Raw genomic sequence first — 14806 nt, forward strand, 5'->3', positions numbered from 1 at the left:
GGGTGGGGGGAAGGGGGAGGGAAAGCATTAGGAGATATACATAATGTAAATGACAAGTTAATGGATGCAGCACACCAACATGGCACATGTATACATATGTAACAAATCTGCACGTTGTGCACATGTACCCTAGAACTTAAAGTATAAAAAAGAAAAAAACTTGATTGGAATGTCTATGCTTTAGAGGAATCTTCACATATCCAAATAAATATTTAGAGAAGCCAAGGGTGGCTATATGCCTTGGGGTAATTAGAAGTTTAATTGGCAAAATTCCTAATATATGGCACATTTTCCATCTGAAATATTCTATTAGAAACAATACCAAATAAACAATTTCAGAGCACATATTTAATGAGATGTTTACTAATTCCTTTGTTACTTGACATCAAATTAACCAAAACAGAAAATTCAGAAATTATTGTCCACAATAGAAAGAATCTCTACTTTCTCTTTCATATTTACTGAAAAGAATAAAGTTCCACTGAAACTTAGGCATCCACTGGGAACATTATAAAATTCCACAGTTTAAAGTATAATAAAATAAATAAATAAATAAAATTCCACAATTACCGCTTGCATAGACCAATGTACTTAAAAACATGGAAGGCCAGTCATATCAAACAGATTTATAAAATTAATCACACGGTAGCCATGGCATACTATGTAAACAAATGCCAATAAAACAAGTAAAGTGTACCTTCTTTTAGTAATAAATATATCTTATTAAAATATATTTCATTTAAGAAAATAAAATTAGTAATCAGGTAAAGTTGAATTGATTGTTTAATAAAATCATATCATCCATTAGTTAAATTTTACTACTATATGATGATCTGGTTTGGTATCTTGGGAAAAACAATATTTCTACCAAGACATTATACTTGCAAGGTTTTCAATAGTTAATTCTAGGTTTACTTGATTTGGCTAAAAGTTAAAAACAACATTTTTTAAATTTACAAGTATGTCTACCTTTTAGATGTAAGTATGAATAAACCAGAGTTTAGTTTCACTAAGGCTCTTCCGGTATTTGAGTCTTTTGAGGCAGCTATACCCACAAGCCATTTTTATTGACCTAGTCAACTTACATGTACTCTACGACTATATGTAGAGTTTTGAACTACACAGAGTTTTGAAGAAAAAAAGCTCTTGTATTCATAGCTACACAACTTCAAAATTTGAGCACTTTTTGACATTTTTTCTTTAAGCCAAACCACATTCTCTTTAAGGAATGAGATTATTTTGATTTCTCTCAGTAGTATCTAAAGTCACTTGCAAAGCTAAGGAAAGATGTCTCCTCATAGGCTGTAAAACAGCTATGATGCAATTAAGACTTTTTGGGGCTTTTATCAGTATTGAAAAGCAGGACAAGGCACCTTCCTTTAATTATCTCCTATTCCCCATTTTCACTGTTCCATCCCTTTTAAGGGATACTACACTGGAGTTAAAAATCTCCACTTGGTGATAAACATACTTTTGAAAATATCAATCTCATTAGTCATCCTTATTTACTCTTCAACCATAGTTGATTTTATTGGATACATCCTGCTTAAAATCAGCTTGAAAATTTTAAGGTTTCACTGGAAGAGAGCTAAAATGAAGAAAGAATGAAGCAAACAGTAAAAGAGGAGGTGTTTCCCAGCCAGATCAATCTGCCTTTCTAATCGTCTCCAATATCTTCCATTCTCTCTCTTTTCCCCTCCCCAATTTATTTTTTTCTGTAACTTTTACTTAGTAAACTATTTTTGATATAGCTTAAATACTGTGATTAAAATAAAGAAGCAGTTAAAAGTGTGATCTAAAGTAACCAGCAGGAATGTTTAATGGTTTTTCCCATTATGTGTGATAGAATGTGTATTTCTGCCAGACGCAGTGGCTCATGCATGTAATTCCAGCACTTTGGGAGGCCGAGGTGGGCAGATCACTTGAGGTCAGGAGTTCGAGGCCAGCCTGGCCAATATGGTGAAACCCCGTCTCTACTAAAGATACAAACATTAGCCGGGCGTGGTGGTGTGTGCCTGTAATCCCACCTACTTGGGAGGCTGAGGCAGGAGAATTGCTTGAACCCAGAGGGTAGAGGTTGCAGTGAGCCAAGATCATGCCACTGCACTCCAGCCTGGGTGATAGAGCGAGACTCTGTCTCAAAAAAAATGTATATTTTACATCAGGAAATTAATTTTTTCTCTTATTCAAAACAGGAAGTTACTGCCAAAGGGAAAGAATTAGGGTTTCCCATTATTACGAAGAAGGGCAACAGGGAATTAGAGAAAAACAGAAAGTAAGATTCAAGATTTTAAACCTAGATGCAATCTCTGGGTTAATAGATTAATAGTGCCAAGCACTTCTCAGAGTGCACTGGAGAAAATTAAATACAAATAATCTATATTTGAATAAATTTTGGAAATTACATTAGCAGAAACTGAGGAAATCTAATAAGAGCACTAACAGTCACAAAATATAAATGATCATCCCAGCACAAAGTAGCAAGGGACAAGAATGGGATGATATCTAATAAAGCGTAGAAAGAAATTCTGATTGAACACAAACAGAAAATACTATTTGTGATCACTGAGGTAAAGGACTAACTTAGGCAGAACTGAATATTGATATCAGAACTACAAAATACAATTGTATATAAATGTGCTTAATGTGTAGGGAGCTTTACAGAATTCTTATTTCAGAGTTTGTGGTTGTTTTAGATTCATATTTTCATGTAAAAACATCCCCCAAATCCAGCCTTGTAATTTTGCTTCCTGCTTTCCATCTACATTTTTGTATTCTGGCTCCAGAAAGCCAAACAGCCTCTGATGTCAGGGATGAGTAAGAAATAGTGAAGGGGTCCACGAAAAAGTCATGATTAATCCAAAAACTATTTTACATAAATTAGAATATAATATGTGGAATTAGTCAAAGCTCAGATTATATTCTGTTTTTCTCTTGAAAAATGAAAGCTATCTCATTCGGACTTTTTATCCTAAATCACTTATCTTGAAAGTATTTCCCAACAAGGGACTCAAGGTTCATGAGGTCCTTCATTATCTACCAGTTGGTTTCTTGGTCTCTTGAATTTCCAATGTGTAACCTATCTTCAGTTGTGAGTCATGAAGCTCTTTGGCAAATGCTACAGTCAATGCAAACTTTTCTAATGAAATGAGATTTTTAAAAAAGTTTAGCATAAGATAAAATGGCAGTTAACTTGTGGTTTGAAGATATGCTCCAAGAAAATATGTTTATCAGAAAGTCAACTGAGGATTCACTTTTCTAATTCAGTAATTCTCACTTTTTGTTTTCAAGACCCTTTACACTCTTAAAATTATTAGGACTTTCAAAAGCTTTTTAAAAAAATGTGGGTTATATGTATATAAAATTAGAGAGACAAGTGCTTTATAGTTTTGCAAATCTCTTTCATGTCTGGCTCCACAAAACAGTTGGATTTTTATATTTGTGTCTGCATTCAATCTACTGTAATAACAGCAATAAAAGGCAAATGATGTATTCATATGATTATGAAAGTATTTTAAGTTATACTTTATTTAAATCTTCATAATCAATTAAATAATTCATTATGCATATCATAGAATTAGTCCAACTTGTCCTATCACATTTACATCACTTCATTTATATATTAATGTTTGTTGGGAATCCTAGATTTGATTCATATACAGCTACCCAGAGCAAAATATAAAAACTGATCATTTCTGGTGCTGTTTTATATGGTATTAGTTTGACGTCACCCATAATCCTTCTATATTCTCCTCTGTTTAGAAGGGGAGCAGGATTGAATTCTCTTTCCTATAATGTGTTTCTGCTTTCGTCTTAATAAAAGGGTTTTCATTCGTTGGGGCAGTTGTGAGCAGGTGCACAGGCTGATAACAGAAGCTTATGGTGGCTTCTGGGTGAACTGGGAATCACCCACACAGTGCTACAGGCAGCTGAAATCTGCCATCATTGGCTCCCCTTTTATTCCTGAGCTTCACTTGCAGCAACTCCTAGGAAAGTTCCTGTAAATCACTCATTTCTAGCAGTGACTTTTTTTTGACCTTCATTGCTTGAGAAGTTCCATCAGTTGTGTAAGCATCTAATTCCACGTATAAGAACACTTTCTGCTTGGAATACTTAGAGTGGCTTCTTTATTCTGACCAAGCTTTGATATATACAGCTCAATTATTCTGGGAAAATCATTCAAGTAGTATAAAATTGGTAATTTTTTTATTTTCTTCATATTGAAAATATGTGATTAAGACAATTATATATAATAGTTATTGTGTAACTATTTTCTTTTTAGAATACATTTATATTATAAAGAGATAAAATAGTAATTTAAGAAAAAGTTGTGGCTATTTGGAAATAAAGAGTCACAGGTGCTAAGCCATTAGAAAGAAAGTAGCTCTGTAACAAAAAGCTTTGCTAAAGGTTTTTCATAGTTAATAGAAGGGCAGGGACTAGAAATCCAAGTAAGCCCCATAGCAACACTCTCTCCACAATTCCCAGATGCAGAAAGCCCTTTTCTTTAAAGAGAAAATAAATAATTAAATAACTTCATGTGTGTGTAGTATTTTTTGTATACATAGTACATGTATGTATATATAATACGTATTTACTGTATATGTATTACATGTACGTATAATACATACCTACTATTTATATATTTAATATATGTACATATAATACATATTTACTACATATATGTATTATATGTATATTCAGGTCCAACACTGTAACATCCTCTCATCATCCTGTTGGTTTTTTCACTCTTCTCATCCTTTCTTTGTCCAGCCCATTTAATTTGTACAGAAATGGCTTCCAAGATCTCTAACCCAATCTTTCTCCTAAACTTCAATACCATATATCCAACAGTCATTTGGCGATCTAATCTTGGTTCTGTTATTTACTATTTGTAGGATCCATGCAAGTTATTTAATCACCATAAATTCACTTCTTCACTCTAAAATAAGATTGTTAATACCTACTTCAAAGTATTAAGAGTTCAGTGAGACAGTGTATGTAAAGCACCTGGCATACAATAAGCATACAATTAATGGTAACTATTATGACCACTTTTAAGATTTTCCCTCCCTCCCTCCCTCCCTTCTTTCCTTCTTCCTTTCTTTCCTTTCCTTCCCTTCCTTTCCTTCCTTTCCTTCTCTTTCTTTCTTTCTTTCTTTCTCTCTCTCTCTCTTTCTTTTCTTTCAGACAGGATCTCACTCTATCACTCAGACTGGAATGCAGTGTTGTAATCAGTGCTCACTGCAGCCTCAATCTCCCTGGGCTCAGATGAACCTCCCACATCAGTCCTAGCTATTAAGTTTTTCTTACTGCATGAAGATATGTAACATTAACCTTCTTCCTACTGGATTATTATTATTATTATTATTATTTTGAGATGAAGTCTGACTCTGTCGCCCGATCTGGAGTGTAGTGGCACGATCTTGGCTCACTGCAACCTCCACTTTCCAAGTTCAAGTGATTCTCCCACCTCAGCCTCCCGAGTAGCTGGGATTACAGGCACCTGCCACCACGCCTGGCTAGTTTTTGTATTTGTTAGTAGAGACAAGGTTTCACCGCGTTGGCCAGGCTGGTCTCCAACTCTGGGCCTCAAGTGATCTGCCCCGCTTTGCCTCCCAAAGTGCTGGAATTACAGGTGTGAGCCACCACGCCTGGCCCCTGCTAGATTATTAAACAATTTTCAGATTGACGTTTTGATCAAGTGATCACTTTATTCTTCTAAAATTTATGTCAGTACTATTTTTGTTTAAATAAATATATTCCTAATTTACATCCTATACAGCATACTCTATGCTCCAATTTCTCTCATTTTGACTTCAGCATTACATATTTTAATCACTGATTTCTCCCTGGGATTTATATAGGTGATTAGAGTTGCGGAGAGCTGGTAGGTGGTGATTAACTATGTGGATCTAGTATTTTCTTTTCATTTCTGACACCCATAAAGAATACCACAAAACCAGCTTCAGAGTACTTTTGAATTTTGTTAAAATTAATTTTATTGAGGTCTAACTTATATACAATAAAATTCACACCATTTAAGTAAACACTTAAATGAGTTTGATGACCTCCCTATCCATGTAACCACCAGCCAGTAAAGTTCTAGAACATTGCTGTCTACCCATTTCCTTCAAGCTCCTCCTTTGTAGTCAATCATTCTCTATCCCCTTCCCCAAGGAAACAGTAACCTGATTTCTATTGATATAGATTGTTTTCCTATAATCAATATAAATCATACAGTATGTACTCTTTTTCATTCAGCATTGCAGCTGAGAGATTCATCTATGTTGTTGCATGTACCAGTAGTTTGTTTTTGATACTGCTGAGTAGTATGTACTGTCTGAATATGCCACGATTTATCTATTTACCTCTGATACTTTGTTTACAGTTTTTTTTTGCTATTAGAGTTAAGGCTGCTATAAACATTTGTGTACAGGTCTTTGGAATGATATATGCTTTCATTTTTTAATGAAATATATGTAGTGCTTGGCTAGAAATATATGGAGTGCTTGGCTTGAAATATATAGAGTGCTTGGCTAGATGCCCTCAGCATCTTCCCCCTTTCAGCTGATCCCAAGCCTTCCCTGGACATTTTCCCTCATCTTCATGGCATATGCAATGCTTGACAGATTTCCTTGTTTGTAGTTTGTGTGCTTGTATACATGTGTGCATTATTGTAGAGTGACTGGCAGGACTCAGAAAAGGCAGGAGCATGGAGACAATTAAGTGCCAGGTTCAAGAAGAGCTCACTCAGTTTTTCTTGGATTTAATGATAACTTTTTTGGTTTTTGGTTTTGAGCCATTTTTTTCTTTTCTCTCTTTCTCTCTTTCTTTCTTTCTTTTTTTAATTTTCTCATTTGTATAGAGATTCCCTAAGCATTTAAGGTGCTTCGGCTTCCAGGCTCACATCGCTGGGACTAATTAAACCATAGTCCCTACTTTTGTGGCACTCAGAATCAGGAGAGAGAGAGAGACATAGAAAAAAGGTTGCAACTGATTCTGTGTTTATTCAGTGTGATTAAGAAAAAAGAACAATTATAAATGGAGTGGCTTGTTTTCTGTGATCTCCCAAACTAGGCTGTGAGTTCTTCAAAGGAAAGCAATGCATTAACTTCTTTTTCCATTCTTTTTGCAAGATCTAGAATTAAATATTAAGAGTATAAGAGAATCATCTGGTTTGCCTCAGGTCCTCAAGTATTAGAGGCTAGGAAACTAAGGCTCTAGGAGATTGACAGAGTTGTGAAAATGTCACAAAGCTTGTTACTGATAGATTCAGGGGAGACTATCAAGTCACTTCTCTCTTCATTATACCAATGCCTTCTTTCAAATGATGCAAAATAATTTAATATTTTTATGTATTTTTTTCACACATAGGTCATCTTTTGTAAATACTTGATTTAAGCTTGATAAACGGTTTTACTTGGAAAGCAATTACCATAGTTCTGAATCATTGTTCTAATGCCCAAAGTGTATAGTTTTTCAGTATTCATATTTAAATTTAGTGTTTACATTTTGTTATTTTTCTATGCTCCTTGAAAATGATATCCTCCCTTTATCGGCCCTAATTTAGTACAGTGACTTTGGTGAATTATCTGGGACTACATTTATAACTGAAGTTTTGCTGCAAGTAAACAGTTCAACTTCAATAAGTAGAAATATTTTGAAGTAAAGATGACATGACTGAGAAGGAGGGTTTTTCTTGCGAGGAATGGACAATGGCAAGAAGGAAAATGGGCTCTATCATCTGAGCCTACTGCAGCCACTAAATGACCTGAGTTGTTAAATCCAAGGCTCCATAAACAATTCTTACAGAGATGAATTTATTGCCAACTTGTCAATTTGTTACCTGTTCTACATCAAAATATTACAAAAATGTCAGAAAGAGAAGAGGGAAAGCATCTATTCCTCGACTGAATCTCTGAGTCTATCCCCCAGATCTTCTTTTCTTGCATGTCTTCCCTTCTGCTGCAGTTCTTATGACACCGTAAAAGAAGCAGAGTTGATCTTTTGAGTTTCTTTCTCTTGTTCACCTTTTCTTATCCCCTAATCCCAGTGTTCACAGTGACCTTTGGAGAATCTGCCCCATCCTCTCCCTTTCTGTAGCATCTCTCTCACTCTCCCATAGAACAAATGCTATCTCCCTTTACATTCTCTGTGTTTTCATATACTTTGGGCCTTTGGCAATTTCTGCTTTTGGTTTGCAGCCTATTGGGTATTAATGGCTATTGTGGTTTAATCACATGAATGCATTTTATCTGATATGTACACTGGTTTTTGCCTTACTGCTGCAGATTAAAAAAAAGAAAGAAAGAAAAAGAAAACTTCCAAAGAGGTTATAGCAAAAATGAAGAATTCAGGAAAAAAGATACAGGAAATAAATTTGAAGAGTATTTCTGAGATCCATTGCATCACAATATGTAGGTAGTAACATTCCTAACTCTTAGTGAATTAAAGGTGCTATTGTTTCACTGGCTGCTTCTTTCCATTCAGTTCCTCCACCTTAGTTCAAAACCTCATTATTTTGCCTTCATTATGGCATCAAACTCCAAACTCAGTGTTTCTCTTAGAGTGTTCTGTGGGTCACATGTCTCTGAATCACCTAAAGTGCTAATTAAAATTGTAGATACCTGCAGTCAGCTCCAGGCCTGCTGAATCAAAATTTCCTGGGATAGGGCCTGGGATTTATGTAAATAAGCACTCCAAGTGACACAAGTTTTATCACTGATTGATTGATTCATCAGGAATCTACTGTTTTCTAGACATTATATTAGGTAAATCATGCCAAAGTAGATATGTTTCCTGTCCTTACAGAGTTTACAGTGTAGTGGCTTATGACAGACATTAAACAAGTTGGCACACAGATACTTACATAAGGGCAATGTGGTGAATACAGGAACAAAAAGACTAAAGTGTAGAAGGTAGGAAAAGGTCAAACTGCTTTCATAGTCAGAGAATGATTTGAGAAAGTAGTATTTAAATGTGAGAACTGAAGGATGAGAAGGTGTTAGCTGGGTGAGGAGTGTGGGGAAATTATTTCAGGGAACAGATCTTAAAACTCTCAGCTTGGAAGACGCTTGTTTGAGGAGCTGAAAGTAGGCCAAATTACTGAAGAATCGACAATGAGGATCAGAGTTGTGTGAGATAAGTGGAATGAGATGATAAACAATTTAGCCTGTTAGTAGATTGCCCTGGCAACTATGACAAAGATGTGTCAGAGGGGGCTACATAAACACAGGTCAAAGGCAGAGACTCAGATCAACAGCAGAGAACTAACAGTCACTTGGACTAGAGTGATGGCCTGGGTGCAGACAGATTTGAGATAAATTTAAGAGCTAGAATGAGCTAGACTTGGAGTTTTTAGACATGAATAGATTTCTCACCTGGCCCAATGAAGTTATTATTTTGCCATTTAATGAGCTGGTAAAGACTAGGAAACTGACAGGTTATTAAAGGGAAATCCAGAGGTTAGATTTGGACACGTTAAGTTTGAAATGACCACCCCTTCACCACCACTCTCACCCACCCTGGTATTACTTTCCTCCTTCGTTGCCTCTATTCCTTCAGTTCCACATTGCTTGCTCCTGTCTCTGACATCTAGGTGGGTCCCTGGGAGATCTCCAGTTTGAGAACTGTGACTCTACATTGAACTACTAATAGATTCTAAAGAGCACTAAGTTCTTGTTCACCTCTTCAGTTTGGCACTTCTGCATCCTCGTCCTAAAATGATTTCAATCCCGTTTTCCATGTGGGCAACTTCTAGTCAATTTCAAATATTTCTGCTACGGATTCTACTACGTTCTCCCCAAACAAATGTCATTCCTCCTTTGTGCCATCATTTTTCTTTGGCCGTAATTTTTGAATAACTTCTATCACATTGTTTTGACATGTTTGGTTCACATGTCTTTTCTTCGATAACGCTATATAACTTGATACAGGAAGCACCCCTTATTAGGTATTTAATAGAGACAGGGGTCTCACCATCTTGCCCAGGGTGGTCTCAAACTCCTGGACTCAAGATATCCTCCTGCCTCAGCTTCCAAATGTGCTGGGATTACAGGCATGAGCCACTGTGCCTGCCTTCTGCAATCTTCTTATGAAACAAACAACCTTCCAACTCTGAAAGCAGTAATACAAAAGCAGAAAATGAACTAAAATTTGTAAGGAGACTGAGAAGAGTGTTTACATTGCATAGCAATCCCAAAGTTTTAAAACTCCTCTTTTAGGTATATCGCTTTTTCTATAAACTTTCTACTACCTCTAATAGTAGGCACATAGTCCTTTCTCCTTATTTTTCTTCCTTCTCAGAAGCAATTGGCTTTAATTTTCCTTCTTGCAGTCTCTCTCTAAATTTCTACATTCATGGTATTTTAGTCAACAAGATAAAAGTTTGACAAAAAATATGAAGCAAAATAAAAATTCTGACTTTAGCCATAGCTTCAAACATCTGTATTTATTTAAGCATGGCTTTGCACAGTGTTATCTGCCACTAAAGAGAAGTGTGTAGTATTATGAAATAGTGCAATGATGATTCATAAACTAGTCTGGCAATTGAGGAAATGCTGACTTTGAGCAGATGACATTCACACTGGATGAGCAGAATGAGTAAGAAATATTTGACAAATCTTGAAAGCAAGATTTTAACAAAGTTAGTTTGATGGAGGCGAATCATTCAGGTAGAGGAAATGGCACCTATGAAGCCCTTATAGTGGCATAAAAATGATAATTTCAAAAACTGAAAGAAGGATAATGTGAATGAAGCTCTGATTTTCAAGGTAGTGCCAAAGGCGAGACTATTTAGAATGACAGAGACTGTATCACATAGGACCTTATGGGTTATGTTTAGAATTTGGAATTTTGTTCTAAGAAGAAAGGAAGCCACTGAGTTGTATTAAGCAGGGAAGGAATTGACAAAATTATATTTGCTTTCTACAAACCTCATTCTAATGGTAGTGTGGAGAATTGACCAGAGAGGCAAGACTGCCTCTGGGAAAGTTACAAGGCCCTTCCACGATTCCTAGTGAAATATGATAGTGACCTGGAAAAGGATGGTGATATTAAAGAAAGATGGCAGACTTAAAACACATTTAGCAGGAAGAATCAACAGGACTTAATGATTAATTGGCTATAAAGGATTAACAAGGTGGACGTGACAAGGATAATGATCAGTTTCTGTCTTGGGCAGATTGGTGATAATGTGCCGTTTACAGAGATTGGTGCCCCAAAGGCGTCATGACCAAAAGGTAAGATGACAGGTTTAGATGGGGTGTGTTTAGTTTGAAACACATGTGAACCATTCAGTTTGAGTCATTGAGAAGGCAATTTGAGCTATAGGCCTGGCACTAAAGGATGAGGTTTGAGCAGAAGAAATAAAATTTGAAGTCATTATTATAAAAACAGCACCTGAAGGCATAAGAATAGTTGCAATGTCTTCTAAAGTTTACGTGAGAAGAGAAACTACTATGAATCCATCAGTCATTTGACTTTTAAAAGACGAAAGAGGATAACATAATATGAACATCAAACAATAAACAGGCACACAAACCCCATCTGCTACTCTTCAGGTTCTTTAGGAGAATGATTTGGGAAAGTCATATAGAACTGTTTGTCAAGATCATTTACTACTTGTATCTTATATTGACGACCAAATACATTTTAAAACTCATTCACTGATATTTGATTTTAATATACATCATGAAACATGGAGTGGAATATAACTCATCATTATGAAATTAGTAACTCACCAAGGTTTTGGTCAAAGAATGATGGTAAGATGGAACTCAAGACAAAAAATACGGAGCCGAGAATCAAACTCTAATCAACTGCTGGGGCACTTGTCTCAGTCTCTTGGGATGTAAATGTTCTTGTCTCTTAATTGAGAGTTGGAGTTGATTCTAATAAGTGATTCTATGATTAACCATAGGCCACTTAGCCTCAGGGCCCTGGAAATACCTTTGCACCCAGCTACAGAAAATCCGAGCTTTGATCACCTTGGTCAACTCCATCTTGGCTTTAGCTCAGACATCAAAGTTAATCTGTTTATTGCTTCCTGGCTCTGTGAGTAGAAAGCATGGATCACTTGAAGTGTCCATGAAGATGAAGTCTGCTTTTACTCCCTCACATTCCAGACTATGCAATGACCCCAGAACAAGTACTTTATTTTTTTTTTTTAGACGAAGTCTCGCTCTGTCACCCAGGCTGGAGTGCAGTGGTGTGATCTTGGCGCACTGTAACCTCTACCTCTCAATTCAAACAATTCTTCTGCCTCAGCCTCCTGATTAGCTGGGATTACGGGCACGTGCCACCATGCCTGGCTAATTTTTGTGTTTTTAATAGAGACGGGGTTTCACCATGTTGGCCAGACTGTTACCAACCTCCTGACTTCAAGTGATCTGCCCACCTCGGCCTCCCAAAGTGTTGGGATTACAGGTGTGAGTTCTATAAATGAAAGGAAATTTCAACTCTTGTCTCAAGTTTATTGCTTGCTCTTGGGTACCAGGATCCAACTAGACGATCTCTCACATTCGAAGAGCATAGGAAATAGGAAACACCATATATACAAGTAATATTCTGAGGAGTGAGGTAAATCATAAGGTATAAACATTTACTGAAAGATTAAGTTGAAAAGTAACTATTTCTCCTCCCTATTTCTCTATTCACAATCCCCTCATATTCACCAGAGGGCCACCGAAAAGGTTAAAAAGGAAACAAGAAAAAAAAAGGACTCCTAATGCTTACTAGATAATGATTCCACCTCTGAGACCAAGAAGCAGAAAGCACAGGTGCTTCATAGAGAAGATAATAATTTATTTAGTTATATCTCAACTCTCCTGCTGTTGTTTTGCTATGCGCAAGGAGTACCCACACACATCCTTGAAATGAAGCTTTCTAGCACCCATAAAAATAGGGCTTGGGTCTCCCTGTATGTTTTTCAGTTTATCAATTACACCTTGAAAAATCAGATTTAATTTTAATGGTATTGACCTATCATAAATATTTTAGGACATAAATTAAAGTACCTTTAGACTCATCTAGCCAAAACCTCTTGTTTCAAAGGGTGAAGTGGAGACAGAGAGGTGAGGTGATTTGTTCAAAAGGCACATATAGCTGGTTAATAGCAGGATTGCAACTAGAATATAGTCCTGTGAACTTTATATTATAATGCATAACTCAGGATGGCTATAAGATCACCAAACATAAAGTATCATAAGCTTTTGCTTGATGTTCAAAAATTGCTGAAAGGAGAACAATGAGCAATAGTTTGAAAACATTCAGTTTCCCGAGTGTACAATATGGATAATGTCAACTTGGTACAGTTAACATAACCTTAGACTTTTCCTCGAGTTTAAGGTAAACAACCAGCATGCACTTCTGAGGGCTATTGACTGGAGGATGAAGATAAGATAATCTTATGTAGGAAATTTTATCTTTGAAATTAACTACATTTTACTTGCTGGGTACATAAAAGTGGGTACATAGAGGAAAATAAAAGACTTACTGTTTGGACTTTTTAAACAGGTAGACATTTTAATACCTTTTGTTCTCTGTGTGATTTTTAATACTATATTTTAGTGTGAGCTAACATTAGTAACACCTGAAAGAACATTCCGAATTATCTTGAGGACATTTATGCAAAACATAGAAATAAAATACAAATAGTTTCCTAAGACGCGCAAAGGCTGTGCTCAGATTATTTTCTCAGCAGTCCTCAATTCCGCTGCTTTTTCCCTTTCCTGTCTTCCATAACCCCTGTCTTCTCTTCCTTTTCCTTCTCCTTTCTCTTTCCTATGAATACATGTACATAAATTCAGAAGTAATACCTAGAGAACCTTATGAAGGAAGGATTTGGGGTCTTCTTAGAGAAGATTTATAGATCTCAAAATTTAATCAGAACTATTGTTTTCACTTTAACCAGCAATCTGGGTCTGGATAAGAGGTTTGAAAACCATAGGCTATGAAACCAGCTGTTCCCCCATTTTGTTCCCTCTCCTGGGAGGCAACAATATTTAAAGCAGGCCAATTAACAACCCTACAATAGCCTCTAAGCTGTTCAAATGAAAGGAAACGTCTAATTTTAAATAAAAAGCTAGAAATGATAAGCTTAGTGAAGAAAGCATGTCAAAAGCTGAGACAGGCCAAAAGCTAGGCTTCTTGTGACAAACAGTTAGCCAAGGTGTGAATGCAAAGGAAAAGGTGTTGAAGGAAATTAAAAGTGTTACTCTAGTGAACACATGAATGATAAGAAAGTGAAACAGATTTATGGCTATATGGAGAAAGTTTTAGTGGTCTGGGTAAAACATCAAACCAGCCATAATATTCCCTTAAGCCAAATTCTAATCCAGAGCAAGGCTCTAATTCTTTTCCATTCTATGAAGTCTATGAGAGGTGAGAGAGCTGCAGAAGAAAAGGCTGAAGCTAGAACAAATTTGTTCATGAGGTTAAAATAACCTCCATAACACAAAAGTGCAAGGTTCAGAAAGACAAATATAGCATGTTCTCGCACATACATTGGAGCTAAAAAGGAACATTTTATGAACACAGAGAGTAGATTGATGGTTATCAGAGCCCAGGAAGGGTAGGGTAGAGAAGGTGATGAAGAGAGGTCGATTAATGGGTACAAGTGTAGAGTTAGATAAAAGAAACAATATCTAGTGTTTGATAGATCAGTAGATCTATCAAATAGACGATAGTTAACAATAATCTAATGTACATTTCAAAATAGAAAAGAATAATTTGAATGTTTCTAATATCAATAAAAGATAAATATTTAAGGTGAGGGATATCACAATTACCCTGACTTGATCTT

General features: G+C 36.1%; 2 protein-coding genes across 2 annotated transcripts in view; both read right to left on the reverse strand.

Moving 5' to 3' along the window:
* Positions 1-14806, reverse strand: part of LIPF (lipase F, gastric type) — a 62576-nt gene that overhangs the window by 32581 nt on the left and 15189 nt on the right. The window lies entirely within an intron of this gene.
* The window catches only part of LIPJ (lipase family member J), a 61356-nt gene that overhangs the window by 1078 nt on the left and 45472 nt on the right, over positions 1-14806 (reverse strand). The window lies entirely within an intron of this gene.

Source organism: Hylobates moloch, unplaced genomic scaffold (genome assembly GCF_009828535.3).
Source record: "Hylobates moloch isolate HMO894 unplaced genomic scaffold, HMol_V3 SCAFFOLD_3, whole genome shotgun sequence".
Lineage (NCBI taxonomy): Eukaryota > Metazoa > Chordata > Mammalia > Primates > Hylobatidae > Hylobates > Hylobates moloch.